Raw genomic sequence first — 18188 nt, 5'->3', positions numbered from 1 at the left:
CTGTGGCCAGCTCCAGCCCCACCAGGTCCTCCACAAAAAGCTCCTCCACTTCCAGCTCAAGCCACCTGCCAGGAGTGGACTCCCAACTCCAGCGTGGCCTCCTCCAGCAGCCCTGCACGCTCCCCTGAGGAGGAGGAAGCCGGCACATCGGAGGCCACCCTCCATGCGGGCCCCAGCCATGCCCTATCTGTGCCCGTCCCTGCAGAGCAGGAGCAGCCCCAGGAGGAGCCGGGGCAGGCACAGGTGGTGGCTGCTCCTTCTCCCCGGGGCAGCCGCCACAGGCCTTCCTCTGCTCCCGACCGCGACAGGGACCACTCGCCTGGGGTGGCCCAGCACCCCTCATAGAGCAGGGTCGCCAGCCCCCAGGACCCTCCCCAGCCCTGCAAGAGACCATGGCCACAGTGGCACTAACGGGGCTCCAGACCCTCCTGATTCAAGGAACAGGAAACAAATGTGTTTCCCTGGCACAGCCTCCGTGTGCTCATTTCTCCCCTTTCTGCTGGTGCCTTTTCCCTTTCACCCCTCGCCCCACACCCCACCGTGGGCGTACCCGGGGGTCTCAGCTGGCATCCCCGGGCGACCCCACACAGGCCCAGTGCTGCGGGGCCACCCCGAACTCTGCCTCGCCACAAGGAGCATCCCGGAGCCCTGGACCCAGCTGTGGAGTGTTGCCGTGGGGACAGACGGAGGGGGCCCCGCAGCCCAGGGGTGCGTGAGCGGCCTGTCAGGGGCCTCCTCCCCGAGCGGGGCACCGCCGGCTGCATGCCTACGGCCACAGCACTCCCAGCGCTTGAAGGGGGGTGCGGGAGCGAACTGTTATAATTTGAGACCACAACGGATCATAATCCAATTAAAATTTTATTAATTATAGCAAGTAGAATATGAGCAAAACCAGCGCTGGATGGCAGGGGAGTCTGCGCTCCACCAACTGCCGTTCTGAGCAGTTCAAACAGTCCCTTTTTATACATCTTTACCCGTGTTCATGAAGTAGTGGAGGTATTGACCCTTCACTCATATATCCTTATGTGGGGTTGTCTGTCTTGTTTCTGTCGGTTCCTGGACATCTGGCGGTTATCTTATCTTTCACAAGAGGCATCCTGGACATCTGGCGGTTATCTTACCTTTCACAAGCGATGTCTGGTAGCTGTTTGCATAAGCGTTTTCATATCTTTTGTTGCCTAAACTTTACATTGAGCTCAACATAAATCTTAATAAACAATACCCTAGTCCATAGTTTCCCACAATCCCCCCTTTTTCTTTTTATCCTATTATTGTTTATTAGACGCTACTTTCATTCTCAGCACTGCAAGCAAACCTTTTTCCACAATCCCAACATTTATCATAACACTCACAAGGTAATACGTCACAATTACAATAGGCATAGTTGGGTAATACATATAATAACATACAAAACCAAAACTTAAAAATAACACTTTTTTTCTTAACACATTCCCTTTTTTTTTTACATGCGTCACTATCATGGCTAGACTATAGGGATTTCGCATGCGCGGTCTTTCCAGATTTTTCCAACACATTCTGTGGGGCTTTAAAATCGCGCATGCGCATGTTCAAAGGTATACACGGACCATTCGCGTGATAAACAATGGCTACTGCGTGCCCAGATGAAGTCCCAAACCCATTTCCCGAGCTTACCACTCCGGTAAGTCTGTTAATGGTAACATTTATGGCACTATGGCCAAATGACAGGTCCCTGTTTTCAATGTAAGGTTTTCTTACCACCAGACCACCACGTCACCTGCCAGGGAAGAAGGGTCTAGAGTGGACATTTCGCCCTCTGAACACTCTGTAAGGTGAGTGTTCTCAAAACGTTTAACCTATATGGTTCATTAGAAAGAAGATAATTTTTTTTTTTTTTTTTTCCTGTTGCTGTTTAGGCAGAGGGTGCATTTTTCTGTTGTCTCACGTCAAGAACTTATGGCGGAGGTGAAAAAGTATAAAAGGCGTTACCATATCCTCGTCTTTGCGTTCCTGGCGCTTGTTTTTGTTGCTATTCTATTTTTTTTTTTTTACTCAGCTTACATTGTTATCTGAATTGTTAAAAGTCAATTGTTTCCAAATTCTTGTTGGCTATTAAAATGTTAATAAATTGTCATGCTCCTCGCATTTGTTTAACGCCATCGGGTAAAACCATTAAAACGTGTTGAATTAATCTTATAAAACATGGAACAGCACATGGCAAAAACAATAAGGTGGCTAATCCACATAACAAATAAAATAGGATTCGTTTTACCCAGGGGCTCCTGAGAAGCCAGGAAAACAAGTCAATATTCGTCTTTCCAAGTTCGGACGGGAACATGGGCTAACTTCCCTATCTCTGATGTGATTTGTTTAACTACCTCACCATTGTCATCAATTTTCAAACAGCAATTGGAAACATTTACTTTACCACAAACACCTCTTTCTTCGGCTAGCAGGTAATCGAGAATCATCCTGTGTTGATAAATTGCATTTCACGTCAAAAGCTTTAGCTGTTTGATTAGTAATAATTTCCAAGACAGCCTGTAGACAAATGATATGATTCAGATTGTAGATAGTTTCTCGAGCACCGTTAATAAGTTCATTAGGATTCCAAGTTGCAGGTTTATAATACTGTATGATACGTTGGGGTGTCCATTCATTTAATAAATATTGGTAACCCCCCCAATTCTTGGGAGTCTGGAAAAATCAACTTGCCACTGTTGCCCTGGCTAATTTTCAAACACATTTCACATCGCTGAGTCACCTGTTTTATTACAGTATACAAGTTCTGCCCTATCAATTTCTGGTTTAGACTTTTATATGAATTATCAGCTCCCCAATGCATCTTATTATGTTCTATTACGGCTGTGGTCCATATTAAATTGGATGGTACCACTATACGACCATCCCTCAAATAAGTCCACTTATTTACTTTATCATTCATGTCCTGAATGACCTTTAAGTTTTCTTTAGAATAATTTGGCTCCTGATCTGTACTTACAGTTTGGATTTTACCATCTGGTATTAAGGATAATTCCTCCTTTCCTACCTCCTCTGCTACTTGTATGGCTTCATGGTCGGCCAGGCGGTTTCCAATTTCCAAATCAGTGCCTCAATGAGCCATCTTATGTTCTTCCTTCCTGGACGACCCTCTTATAACAGAGGGGGCCATTCCTCACATCAAGGTCTGGCATGGCATATGTCCCCACCGCTCAACGCCTACTGGGTTGCAGCCAGCAGCAGAGCTCAAGATCCTTCTTGGTGGCAAACACAGAGGCCAACCCAGTCTTGTCCTTGACTGTGGTAGGAGGCACTTGACCAACCTTATTCCTTGTACTTTGTTGTCAATGCAGAGTTTCATCTGCACATCCCATAACAAGTCACAGTCATGGTAAAACACAGATTTACATTAGTAGAACTACTACAGAGTGTATTTTATTTTAGTTTTTATGCAATATTCCCCACAGCCTTGCTGACCAAGGGATATTGTTTTACCTGAACTAGGCAGGCCTCCTGTTTATCATTTCTACTGTAACAGGGAAAGCATTTTTCCCTTTACTTGGAATTTACTTTCAGATATACCTGGTTAAAGATTTCTTTTACTTCAGGGAGGTCCTCTCTTCCATTTTTCTGTTGAATTAAAGATAAGCTCAACATTTTAGTTAATTGATCATTTTTAACTTTTGGTTTCATTTCCCCTTCTTTAAACGTCTAGATGTTCTAATAAATCTCTTCCCAACAAAGATTTTGGTGAATTTGGCATTCTTATTTGTTTTCTTAGTTTGTACTTTAAAGGTTTCAGGGTATTTTCCTGGCGGCCAGCAGCTCCCACAACTGTAACAAATTCTTTTCGCTGAAGTTTAACACCAAGTAAGTTGGTTTTGTATTCACCAACTTTTCTACATCACGATTACCTTAGTAAAAATCAACTCGAACCTTTATCCAGTCCTATTCACAACTAACTTTCAAACATCTAAATTTCCCCATCAGAGATTCACCTTTACTCTCCTCAGACCCGCTGCCTGCCCTAGAGGGGCCGTTACCGGTCCTATTGTGCTGCAAATGCTGCAGCAATCGGGGTGACATTGTCAGGTCCTTCTGCTCAATTGTCAGCAACAGCAACCCCCTCCTCCCCACCATCAGAAGGATTCGGGGCAGGAGATGCTGTTCCTGCTCTGCTCCTTTTTTTTTTTTTTCCCTCCTATCCTTTTCTAGAGCCATAATCAAAGATCAGGTGGTGTTAATCCCACACTCCTTCTGTCACACAAACATATCAGCACACATTACTTCATCCCATTCTCCTTCTCTCCGTACTGCAGCAAAGTATTATAATTTATAGTTCCATTACAAGGCAACTTTTCCCCACCTTCCAGCTTATAAAGTGGCCACCATTGATTACAGTACTTTATCAATGTTTTCTTATTCACATTTCCACCAGCAGACCCTCCAATATCCCTCCAGTGACTCAAAACACACCCTAGCGGATTTTTCTTTAAAATCTCACCACTCTGCTTTCCTCCCATTTTTCCCAGCTTACACTCACAGAACACACTTATCACTTACAGAATTACTACTTACAAAATGCAACACACAGGTATCTTTCTACAGCAACACCAAGAGCTCACTATTATTATCAAAAATATAGCCAAAATCACAGTAACAATTATCAAAGTCAAATTCCACATTCCATAAATCCGGTAACCAAAATAAGCAACACTGCAGCAAATAAGCTTGAAACAATGAATATTCCATTAACGCCTATACATATTCATTACCTGAACCCGCCTACCCTCGCTCCGTATGCTAATTAGCTTATCAGTCTTTCACGCTTGCGCAGATTCTTCCAAAAATTGTGGGCCGGGGTCTTTAGAATGTGGGCAGTGGTCTATGGGAGGAAGGCTGTAGGTCTTCCTCATGGTGTACTTTTCACCTTTTGCTCATTTGCAATGTTCTTATCAGTCTAAGGTAATTTATGCCCTTGCTGGCCATCTGCTTTTCTTGCTTAATTATTTCTTTTACCCTTATCTGTCCTCTCCTGCTGAAGTGTTCCGCTAAAGTTTTTCCCATGATTTTGCCACAAACTGAGTTTTGAGGAGCGCTTGCCCTAAAGGGTTGTCTGGATTTACCCCAGAGTACAGCTGAAGGGCTTTCCTCAGTCGTTCCAGCCACTCAGTGGGGCTCTCATCTTTTTTTGCATTTCATTACATGCTTTATTGATATTCTGGCCACGGGGTACTGCTTCTCTAATCCCCTGAATTACTATAGTTCTCAGGTCCTGCATATGAGTTCTGTGCACCGGATCCTGATTATCCCAATTAGGTCTTTGGAGTGGCCATTTAATATCTGCTTGGGGTCCCTGGGTTTCCTCGGTAGTAAATAATTGACAAAGGATAGATTGCATCTTATCCCAAGTATAAAGGTTTGGTCCCAGAAATTGATCTAATCTTTCTGCCACTCCGAGTGGGTCCTCAATTAAGTTTCCCATCTCGGTCCTTTTAAAATCTCGTAGGTCAGCCGAATTTAGAGGCACAGAAATATATCCGATCACAGGTTGAGGTCCCCCCATGGGCATTTCTCTTAGGGGGTATATTTGAGCTGCCCCTTTTTGACTTCTAGTTACGCGTCTAGGAAGAGGGGGAGACCCTTGTTCCGACTCTGGTGGGGGAGTGGGTGCTCTGGGGACCTCTGCAGGAGCAGGAGGAGGAATGTAAGGAGGGGGGGTTAGAAGGGTTTCGTCTTAACTCTCCCTTCTTTTTCTTTTGTTTAGTTTTTTATTTCATTCAGCGGGTAAAGTCTAGCTCCCGTTTTTTTAGCCACACCTCCGCATATTGACTCTCCTCCAGGTTAAGGGGTTGTTTTTTTTTATTAACCCAGAGGTTTAATTGCTGTCTTACCCAATCTTCTTCTGACCCATAGACTGGCCAAAAGACATTTTTAGAAATCTTCTTCCCTCCCCATATCTTAGTACAATATTCTATCATTTTCTGCTTATCTTTCCCTAGGGTTCCAGGGAAATATCTCCAATTGTCCAAGATATATGCCAGAGGGGTATTCTTAGGTACAGTGGGTACCCTTCCCATGGGATTCGAAGGCTTGCTGCCCTTCACCCCCATCTTCTGGAATATCCACAAACATACACTCACTCGCTCCCCTTGTTCCTGGCCCAGTCCCTCGCGGGAGATGGGAAACGCAGTACTTAAGAGTCCACACTCGCTTGGTTCAGTATATCGAACCTCTCATTCGTTATATTCCAGGAAACCCAATCCCGCCCGAACGGCAAACCTTGTGAACAAATTTGCAATATACTTACGCGTCCTGCGTCTTCGTCCGGACTCTCGTGCACAGAATTTTTATGGGATTTTACCGGTTTCTCCTTTGCTCATTATTCTAGAATTTAGGTTCGTCTGTAAGGTTGGAGTAAGCTGTTGGTCGCGGGGCCGCGAAATGTCGCGGGGCGCCTCCCCGGAGGACGGAAGCCCACTGTTCCTTATCCGAGTCACGGCACCAGAAATTGTTATAAATTGAGACCACAATGGATCATAATCCAATTAAAATTTTATTAATTATAGCAAGTAGAATATGAGCAAAACCAGCGCTGGACGGCAGGGGAGAATGCGCTCCGCCAACTGCCGTTCTGAGCAGTTCAAACAGTCCCTTTTTATACATCTTTACCTCCGTGTTCATGAAGTAGTGGAGGTATTGACCCTTCACTCATATATCCTTATGTGGGGTTGTCTGTCTTGTTTCTGTCGTTCCTGGACATCTGGCGGTTATCTTATCTTTCACAAGCGGTGTCTGGTAGCTGTTTGCATAAGCGTTTTCATATCTTTTGTTGCCTAAACTTTACATTGAGCTTAACATAAATCTTAATAAACAATACCCTAGTCCATAGTTTCTCACAGAACGGAGGCCGCAGGGGGGGCGGCGGCGGCGGCAGGGGGGCGCAGCCCCCGGCTCCGCGTCCCGGGCGAGCGGGGAGCCGGCCCCGGCCCCGCGGGGCGGCAGGGACCTGCCGGGCCGCCCGCCCTCCGCGCCGGCGCTCCTCGACATGCCTGGCGCCGGGCCCACCCCGCTCGGCCGCCGCTCCTTCACCCGGCGGGGGGAGGCCGGCGCCGGGCGGAGGAACGGGGCGCTGCCGCCGCAGAGCCGGCCCGGCCCGAGAGCAGCCCGCGCTCCGCTGCGCGCCCGGCCCCGCTCGCCGCTCGGCCGCCCTCGGCACGGGCACCTGCGCCGCCCCGCCCAGGCGGCCTCGCCCGCGGCTGCCGAGCGGCTTTCGCCCGCGGCGGCGGGACCTTCCGGCCGGCGAGCCCCGGCGGGGCGGGCGGGCCTGCCCGAGCCGGGCGCGGCGAGCCGGCGGGCGGGGCCGGCCGCGGTCCCGGCCGCTGCTGCGGGTCGGCGGCGGAGCGGCGCCGGGGAGCGCAGTGCCTCGTGGCCGCGGGCGGCGTGGAGCCGTCCCGGGCACGGCGAGACCCCGCGGGGCGGAGCGGGCGGCTCAGGCGAGCCCACCCGCCGGCCCCGTGCCGTCCGTGCCGCCGGGGCGAGTCTGCGGCCCCCAGCGCAGGCGGTGCGAGGGGAGAGCGGCACCGGCGTGGCTGCCGCAGGGCGGGGCGGGGGGCGTCTGCCCGACGCTGCCCTTCCCGACACGGGAGGGGGGCGGTGGCAAAAAAAGGAGCCCGCACAAGTCTCTTGTGCAGCCTGTGTCCCCTTGGCACAGGCACATCTTGTTAGTGTCTTCTAGGCTGTAAAAAGATAGCTTATTTTTTGTGTATTTTAGGTTCACATCAGCTGGCCGTGGCAGAGTACACGCAGCGTTCATGCGGGAGGAGTTTTACTCGCAGCGTTTGCGTGGGATGTCACTTTCTTTACTCGCTGCTCCCAGAAGGTTCACACTTCCAAACAGCCGTTTTTGGGAAAGTATGGCTTCGCCTAACACCTTCTAATGCTGACAGCTTAGCAAACGTGGGCACTGGACATGTGCTGTGCAAATGCAAAGGAAATAAAAACGTCTTCAAAAGAAAGAGTGGCATTACCTGTCTACAGTCTCTTTCTAACTCTGTTAGCCTTCATTTCTTGTTGCCTCCTTTCCTAAACATGGCTAGCTCTTACGGCTCAGAACAGGCAGGGCATGGCTTGTGACCTAGTCTTCAGCTCAGGTCTGATCAGGCAAAGTTAAGGGGAAGCTGAGGAAACTTGATGCTGACTTGGCCTGCTAGCCCACCGCTCCCGTGACCAGAAGTCATTCTCCAATGAGCAGTCTATCAAGAAAAGCAACAAGCCAATTAGGACAAAGAACTTTTTTTTTTTCTTTTGACATTCTCTGTTTATTACATTGCTACTGATTATGTTCTAAATTGAAACAAACAAACAAACAAAAAAGTAAGAACTCTAATGAACAGAAACGATTCTACAAACGGGGACACTAAGAGAAAATTTGTTTATTAGGAAGGCAACCCAGTCACCTAAACTAGCATGCTACATTCCACTTTTGCACCTTAAGCCAAAGCTAGGGTGCTGACTCTTCTTTCAATAGTAAACACTTGTTCCAAAAGAGAAGCTGGCATTCTTGCTTACTCATTCTAGCTCTGCTCTGTGTACCACTTGCCTTGCTTATAAACGTCTTCTTGATAAATAAAGCACAAGTGCAAACATATAGAAATCATATTTCAGTTACATTGTGTTCAATTATGAATTTCGTATCTCTTTGCATGACCGGTATAATGTCCTCACTGAAGTAAGTAAAAGGGGGCAAAGAAAACCTTTCATTTAGGTTGTTGTTCCCGCAACCTACTATTTCCACAATGATCTGAGCTACAGGGCTGTCGCGTGCCGGTCCGAGACCGGAGCGTGGTTCGGTTTGTATTCTCGGGAACAGAACGAAGACTCAAAACGGAGTCAAGAGCCAAGGAACTTCATTTGCCCAACAAGAAATGTGTGGATGCAAAGGGAGGGAGAGCCAGAGATAAAGAGAGAAAGGAAAGAAGGGAAGAGATCACAGCAACAGCTGCCACCCTGGAGCTGCGGTGTCCCGACAGCCCGATTCGTTTCCAGATTCGGTGAGGGAACGTTCTATCTGATGTTGGTTGGTTCTCTTCTTTTAGAAGGTTGTTACAAGCAGTTCTGCTTAACCACACCTTCCACCCGACAATGGTGTATGCCTAACACCATCAGGTGGTGCTCAGAGGCCCCCAGGCACCTTGTTCCCCCTGACCCCAGGGCTGGGCACATGCACAGGGGTTTGGTTGAGTTTTGCAGGATCAGCCTCCCCCATTGCTCCATGGTGTCAGTTGGTTTGCTCCTTTAACAATGCAGACATAAATCTCTGCTGTGGCAGTGGTGTTACCTTCCTGCCTTAACAACGTATAGATAAATAAATCATTTGCTGTGGTGATGGCGTGAGTTTCCTGCCATAGCAATGCTGATGTGGCGATGGTGGGTCTCACGGACCCAGTCTCTTACATTATTATTTTTCAAGGGCTCTTCTTTTCTGAGCTCTGATAACCGTGATATCAGCAGGGGTTACCAGCAGCTTATTATTACCTTCTCCAACTGTTATATTTTTCAGTGGCTTTGAGAAGAATTTCACTTCTTTCACAATGAAATTATGTCAGGCAAAGACTACCGCCACTATGAATATTCTCTCATGTACAATGTAAATAAACACCTTTCTCCCTGGCGTAAGCTCTTTTCATGAAGGCGCACAGTACCATGTGATGAGTGCTGTACTAGCGTTGAGACAATGGGAAAACAGATGGCCATTAGAAGAATTTCTTCAGTTTGAGAAAAAGTGCACAAAACGACTTTAAAAATGGATGATTGTTGATGCCAGTGATTTTATACTTCCTGACTATAAAGTACACTCAAGAAAAGAATCTGCAGGTTTAAGGTATAGGTAGAACTGATGAGGAAACTCCCTCGTTTAGTCAGGCCCTTGACAAAGCCCACTGTAGTCTTTGGAAATGCTCTCATTTACACTGTAGTTAATCAAATGGGCCAGGAATGCTATTGCTATCGCTGTGTCTTTTACAGGCACACGTTGCTCTGGATGGCTCAAGGGGACCAGTGTCTTAAGAAGTGTGAAGGGTGAGGCCTAGCAAGCTGCATGTAACCCTGTTCAAATGTTTTTCTGTTAAGCAGGATTTTAACAGAAAAAAATCTTTTTTATTAAAGTCTTTGTTTTCTCTTTAGTAAGTAAAGAGGCCAAAAGCCAGCCAGCACTGGTTTAAAGTCCTGCATGGTCCTTCCAACCTGAATTATTCTATAGTTCCACACCCAGAGGCTGTGTCGTGAGAAAACTCACACCAAACCCAGAGAGAAAATATGGCAAAACAGATGTGAGGGTACTCGGGGAACGTGATTAGATACCCTAATTCACCACTGTCTTAGCACATCTAGAGCGAAAACAATTGGTTACAAATCCAACACTGCCCATGAAAGATAGATTATTCTTCACTTTCTTCCTTCATCCAAGCTTGCTGTTTAAATGGAGGGAGATGTCCTCATAACTGAGAATTTTTGCCCTTCGGTACCTCCCTTTTCCACTCTAAATTGAAGATTATGCACCTCTACTTTTTACCGTAAATGAAAACAAAACTGCCTTTGTGAACTCACTGTCAGCAAAGTCTTCCCTCCTCCTGTCTCCCACATCCCATAAGCTGTCTGAACCATTCCCTTTCCGTCCAAAGGCGGTCTGAGAGGAATAAGGGTTTCAGGAATAGAGGAGAGGGTGCAAACTGAGCATACCACCATAGAAGACAGTGTTTCCTAAGGGTTGTTAAACTCTGGTTTTGCCAGCCTTCCTCTGGGATTATCCACATTCCATTCTTGCAGGTCTATCTTTGGATCTCTTTCAAAGGACCTATTTCCCCCCAGACGATTCCAGGGTATGTTAGCAGGAAGGAGTATTCCCAGTACAGGGACCCCCTTATCTGAGTGTTCTGGGAAGTGTGTACATACCCAACCACTGGCCCTATTGGCTGTCTGTATGGTTTTCTGGATCATCATCAAGTGTCTGCTTTGAGTCCGTGGGTTCTCCCGATTCTACTGAATTTAAGAGTTTATCATACCACATAACAGGCAAAATCCTATACAACTGTAACAAACACATGGCTAGAGAAGTATCTACAAAGAAATCGTGCTGGTGTTAAAGAGACAGTTCACAAACTCAACAGGCCCTCACTGCGCGCCCCCCCCCCCCCCCCCCCCCCAATCCATTTCTATATAGGGTATTATTTCAGTCCAAGAGCAGTTCATATTATTTCAGTCCAAGAGCAGTTCATTAAAATCTGTGAACTTCTAGTTTCAGAGGAGCCACTGCTTCTGATCCCCACTTCACCTCAGAACTCCTCTTAGTCCTATTGGAATGGATCCAAGAACAAATTCCTTCAATACTTTTATTGCCGTATTAGTTATCAGTAATACCAAACATGGCCCTTTCCACTGCTCCTTCAAAGGCTCGTCCTTCCAAGTTTGAAGTTATACTTGATCTCTGGGTCGGAAAAGAGGCACCAGCACGTCCATTGGTACAGGTGTTCTCTGTTGAATGTACCTGTACAATGAGGAAAGAGTCTTTCCCAAAGACAATATATATTCAGTTAACACTTGATCACCAGAAACAGGTATTTGATCTTCCTTTCCTGTTAAATTTGCAGCATCAGGTCTTCCATATGATACGTCAACTGGGCTCACTTTTTCCCTAACTTTTTGTGTGATTCTGATTCTCGTTAAAGTGACAGGTAAAACATCTATCCATTTTAACTTAGCTCCTTGACATAGGTTAGCCAATTGTTTCTTTAAATATCTGCTTGTCCTTTCTACCTTCTCAGCGGACTGGCGTCTCCAAGGTGTACGTAAACCCCATTCTACTCCTAAAAGGGCAGGAATTGTCTGTATTACTTCTGCTGTGCAGTGTGGGCCTCTGCCTGATGAGATCCCACTTGCAACTCCAAATCTTGGAATAATCTCATCTAGTATATTTCTTTATTACTTCTTTAGCTCAGTTGCTCTGGCACGGGAAAGCTTCAGGCCATCCTGAAAAGGTATCTACCAATACCAAAAGTTATTTATATAATGATTGCACTTTGGTAATCCAGAGAAATCAATCTGTCAATATTCTCCTGGAGTATTCCCTTTCTTTACCTCTCCAGGTGGAGGTCTTAATTCCACTTCAGGATTATTTTGACAACCTATTACACGTGGGTTTACTATTTGATCAGCATAGCTTTGCATCTGTGGGCCTACCGCGTATCTCCTGACACTTGCCATCACAGCATCTGCTTCCATAGGAGTTCCATCACGTGCCTGCTGTACAGCAGCTTCCACTTTGTGGGAGCCGTAACCCAACGTGCTCCGGCAGATGTCACCCACCAGCCGCCTGAAGTCCTTACACGTTTTACACTCTGAGGTCTTTCATTCTCTTTTTCACTGTCTTGGGGCGCTTCAGTTCTCAGAAATCCTAGATCTGATTTCCACATAGGTTAATACTGATTCAGGTGGCTGTGACAATGCAGACAGTGCCAACAGTCCTGCCGCACCTCCCAGGATCCCCCAGCCCTCACACAGCCCGGCAAGACAGAGGTTGCTCTCAATAGACAGGAGCAGGCCCAAGCAGGAGCGTGGTCAAGCACAGGAGCGCCAAGCAGTAGGTCAGGTCCCACGTGGAGCTGCCTCACCAAGGTGAGGCCGAGCTGTGTGATGGTCACCTGTGCTGCTTCTGAATGGAAGAGAGACACAGAAAGTACCAAACTCTTTTTGCTTATGAATTGTTGGTCTGGACTCCTGGCAAATATGCGCGTCTCTCGGATATAGCCAAACGGTATTTATGCAAATTCCTACTTTTCTAATCAAAGCAAAAAGTCAGCTGATTTTCTTGTTGGAGTTGAAGAATGCCATCTAAGCATGCCTATAAGATATGAATTTCATTTGACAAATACAAATCTGATGATCTGTCAAACTGCCAAAGAGATACCGGGCTTATGGCCGTATTCACTATTATCACAGAATCAAAAATGAACGTCTGCACTTCTTGAGGACTGGGTGCAGACAGATACTGATCTCTAAGTACATGAAAAAGTCATTGAATGCCTTAGCTAAAGAAGTGATTTCTGTTTCCCCCCACCCCCGACCCCCACCACCCCCGGAGCTATACAAGACAGGACAATGGCTCACCTTATTTCTCAGGGTAAGAATATACTTCTAAAATGTTGAAGACAGTTTTCTGAGAAAGAGCCTCCCCCGATCAGGATGAATTAACTGGTGTCTAAACCCAACACATTTTCAATGATGCAAACCCAAGGTTTCGAGAATGCAGCAAATGCCTAAGCACTGTCCTTACAAGCGTAGCCAAAGTGGGGGATCTTGAAAACGGTATGGAATCGATCTGTATCATCTTTTAAAATGGTGCAAGGGAATTATTGACAAAATATTTCCCAAAATCAGTATTTTGGCTCACTGAAAGTTTAAAGAGCTAACAACTCTTTGCCATACAATTACTTGACAATGATGGTTGTGAGGTCGATATAACAAGAGAACAAAACAGTCTTTTTCTGCCGAAGGTGCTAAAGCCAACTTAAAGTGGGGGTGAGGAGAAGTAAGGTTCAAGGACGAAGTAAAGGCTTTAGGTTTAAGTGATAGGTTTCAGTGGGTCTGGGGAAAGGTTATATTCATATATGTGTACCTGTACTTCTTCAAATACAGAGTTTTAGTTAATGCCAAAGGTAGCTCTTCTCCTTTATATTGCTTTAATGACATAATACGTTGTTCAGAAAGGTTAATTTAGGAAGTTTAGTACCCCTTTACAGCAGCTTCCTTTTACTGCTGTAATTAGCAGCTCCTTTCTTGTCTACTCGTTGTTTCTTGTTATTTTTCACTCAGACATGGTGTCCTTGTTTAGAACCTTTGTTAATGATCTTTTAATTTGAATAGTGACTGTTGATGGCCTTTACAATTGAGAATGCAGTGCATTCATTTGAAACCAATATTGACTCATTAAGCTCCTGTTCGGGAATGGCTTTCCACTGCCTCAATTCAGGAGCACTTTCAAGAGCTTCCTAAAGTGCTTTCCAAGGTACACAGGGATTGCCTGAAGAAGTACAAGAGCCATGTGATGTGGAAGGTACTTTGTACCACTAATTCCTCTGTTGTCTGCTTAACTCCTTAGAGGATCTGTACACACGTTGTAAGGACTGAAAGTGTCTCTGTGTTGGGTGGTGCGTACTGAACACGCACGTTAGGTGTTCTTGGGTTTGTGCAAATGTAATCTGCAGGAGGTTTTGCCATAAATCCACTGAAAGCAATTTTGTCTTTGCAAAATGTAGATCTCATCCAGATCTCAGAGAATGAACGGTGAGCTTCTTCACCAGCCTGCTGGTCCCAAGTAAGTACTGGACGTAGCTTTGAGGTTCCACTGTGGATGGATAGTCCAAGATGGTAAGCAGTAGCCATTCATTAATCTCTGCAGTCATCTATTCTGAGGCAAGTGCATTTAGAAAATGGGTGGCTATCATCCAAACGTATTTTTCAGCAATAAACTTCAGAAGAAGCAATCAGGAAGCAATCTGTTAACGAAGAATTTTATTGCTTGCAGAAGCAGATTTGTTGGCTATCTGGAAACGTTGGTAGACCCGCATGTGAAAGAGCTAGGTGGAACTTTTTGAAGTCCCTCAAATACTTGAATACGCTCACAAATGCTCAGATAAACAAAAAAATTGCAAGTAGTGCAGGTACAAGATAGACATGCATGGCTTCCTTCTTCTCCCCCCCACCCCACCCCTTTTTTTTTCCTTTTTTAAATTTCTGTGTGCTGTTGATGACTTTCTGAAAATAACATATCTCTTTTCCGGGGAACATAAACCTGGTGGCTGAATGGATTTGCACCTGCTTGTTGAAGTGGTTGAGCACTCTTAGCGCATGAGGAATGAAACCCGTGTCCTGGAGAGACAGCGCACAGGGGGAAAGATGTGCTTAAGCCAATGAGGTCTGTGGGGTGCTAGTGCCATAGCTGTGTGACCTCTTCACATTTTTTAATATAGGCATGCTAATAAAACATCAGGTGTGTTCCTTAGATATTACTACGTTTGCACCTGAAATGATCTCTGAAATACATCACTGGAATTTGAATTTTAATGTGTCTTGCTCACAGATCCAAGTAATGTGATTGTTCGATCTTTTCAGTCTCCAGTCTACATATATGCCTTTGAATTCTTTGAGTAATACAATTAGGGCATCATTTCAGAAACAGGAGGCAATGGCTGATGTCATAAGCTGACCGAATTTCAAAGTTTTTTTCTGCATTAATTGATCACTTCTCAAATGAGACTAGAGCTGTATCTATTAAGGTTTATATTTATATTAACATTTGTTAAGACAAGTTATGATTCGTCTGCCATTTAAAAGCTCTAGCCACAATCTAGCATAAATGCCTATGTAAGTTATTAAGCTTGCAGACCATTGTTTGTTCAGCTGCAGTAAGCCCTTTGGGTTGTAAAAAGTAGCATTCTATATTTCAAACCTTTCTATACTTACACAATACGATAAATAAAAGGAGTAAAAAGGATTTTCTAAGAACAACGTTCGATAAGCCATAAGATGAATGAACCTTTTTTGATAAAATATAATTTCTGGTATCTAAAGGAATGCATGAGCGTGAGTCAAAGTTGGTGTCTTGTTCTACATAAAACCCCAACAAACAAAACAAAACAAAACAGAACAGGGAAAACCGGTTCATTTAGGTTTTGCTTTTTCCAACGTTAAGGTGAAGTGTCTTTTTAAAATTCAAGCTAGAGCTAAAAACCCCCACATTACGTACAATATATTACATAAGGTTTTTGAACTGATCACATGAAATATTTCCTTTTTCTCTTCTCCTTAACAGTCTGCCCCTCACCTCCTTTCATTTTTTGTTTGACTTCAAGACAGATTTTTCCCCTAGTGCTTCTTGGTTTTGAACATTTTTGTCCTCCTGTTTTTCAAAACACATAATTCTACTGCAGACTGATTTTTCTTAACTTTTTAAGATGAAAATTTGTTTTAGATTGCCTTTTATTTAATTATCAAGAAAAAGAAATTAAAAGGAATATGAGCCTGTTGTTTGATAGGATAACATATTTTTTCTTTATTTAGAAGAATAAGTACATGTTAAATGATACTTAAGTGTCTTGAGAGAAGCCACAGCATGCTGTGAACAGTGGACATTCAAATCCCTGTTAACACAAAAAACTAGTTAATTCACTGAATAATAGAGAACAAATGGTAGAAAACTGAAGCAGTTTTCTTAAGAGGGGAAGAAGAATTTGTGAAGTGTTACGAATCCTACAGCAACATAAGAAAGGCCTGTTATGTAGATTAATAAAAAAATCTCTTCAATGGATCTCATCATAGGGTGAGGAAGTGTTTATTCTGGGTCAATACTCATTCACTCATAGAATGCTTGAGCAAACCTGGTAGGTGATTTCTTTCAGATGGTGGTGACAGACTTGTCTAATAGCCACTTCTAGGTTGTAAGCGTGGTTGTTGCCTGTTTTCGGGGTTGTTTGGACAAGATTAGAGCCTGTTGAAATATGCAGCTGCCCGAAGCAGGGATGATCCACAAGTGCCTGTCAATCCACACCTGATGGCAGTATTGAAGGAAAATGATGTGAAGAAACAAGATCAGTAGTCCACGGGTAAATATGTTTGCAGTTCTAAAGTCAGAAAGACGCAAACAACAAAAGCTGCAATGCTTTTTCTACTCTGGCTCTACAGCACATGAAGCTTGTATACAGAAGGCTTCTAAACTACACTGAATTTAGAAACCTCTGGAGCAACCTCTAGGGATTAGCAATTTCACCCTCAAACAACCGAACACCTTCAGACAAGAATCTTAGCTATTATTTTGACATTACTGATACTGTTCTACGCCACGGGTAGGTGGAAATGTCATCCTGAAAAAGAAAATCTGGCTGTTTATTGTGACCTTTACACTCTTTCCTCTATTTACAATCTATTTCTGTTAAATGAGAGAGGAATTCTTACACCGAATGATTTCAGTAACTATATAATCCTGTTATAAAATAAGAAGAAATCAGACCATTAGCTGGCTCCTGAGATGGTGAGATGGCTTAGCTCTCACAGCGTTGATCAAAATGGTGCATATTGACTGTTGTTTGTTAGCTGAAGCCTTTATAAATATTAGGAAAAACAAACAAGCAAGCCATCTGGAAACATGAATTTCAGAAAGTTGCCACAATGCTCAAGCTATTCCATCTCAGATATATATATATACATACATATTTATATATTTTTAAATATATATTCCTAATTTAATGGTATCCCAACTACAGTGAACTGTTTGTTTTGCTTTGTTTTTCTGGACTCAGACTTGCAGTAATTCCTTGTTTACTAGGAAGAATCAGGAAAACTAATTGCAAGTATATAGATTGGTAGGAGGGAAAAAGAAACGCAGAAAAGAATGTGCGTCTGTCACTTTTAAACATGTCAGAAGGGAAAGAACACACGAGAACACACAATCCTTTCTTGGGCTTAAACATGCTGACCTACACTGAAAGTGCATCAGCTGAATCTTGGTCTTGTATACAGGATCCCATGCTTTAGAAATTAAAAAAAATAAAATTAGGAAAAACTTGTGGGGTAATCTATCCCATATTAGGCCTCAGCCTCATTTCTGACAAAGGCTGGCTGAAGTATTGAAGCCTGGATTGACTGATGGGTGAAAACTGAAATGGGACATGAAGTAACGAATATAGGACAAGCCTTTCTCAGATGGTTACTATCCAAAGAAAGAAAACCCTTTCAGTTTAAAATGTTGCAGTATGGCATTCAGCTATGACGGAAAGAGGTCAAAGATGTCCATCTGCATGATTTCCGTATGTACTTAACATGGTAGTAGTGTAAGGGTCCAAGAGAATCCATTCAGCTGCAGCCCATCATATAACCAGACTTTAGCACACGGACAGCTTCTAAGCCTGTGACTAGTGTCGTTGCAATTTCTGGTGCTGCTCACATGTGTACAGCAAAACACCCATCTCCATTCTTCATGGTATTGTAAGAACAGTGACATCTGGTAACAGAATGCAAATACAGTTTAATGATAAAATAGTTGAATTACTTAAGTATTCTGGCAAGACATATCTGGCAAGTTCAGTTTTGTTGTGAGGGGAACATTGAAATATGCATTTGGGAAATGAATTAACAGGCTGTTCCTCCTGAATCATAGC

The 18188-nt window shown here is 44.4% G+C and overlaps 1 long non-coding RNA gene across 1 annotated transcript in view; it reads right to left on the bottom strand.

Moving 5' to 3' along the window:
• The window catches only part of LOC308056149, a 301816-nt gene that overhangs the window by 32040 nt on the left and 251588 nt on the right, over positions 1-18188 (bottom strand). The gene's annotated exons all lie outside the window — the stretch shown is intronic.

The sequence above is a fragment of the Falco punctatus genome (assembly GCF_963210335.1).
Source record: "Falco punctatus genome assembly, chromosome: Z".
NCBI classification, from domain to species: Eukaryota; Metazoa; Chordata; class Aves; order Falconiformes; family Falconidae; genus Falco; species Falco punctatus.
This window is presented reverse-complemented; position numbering and strand designations above follow the sequence as displayed.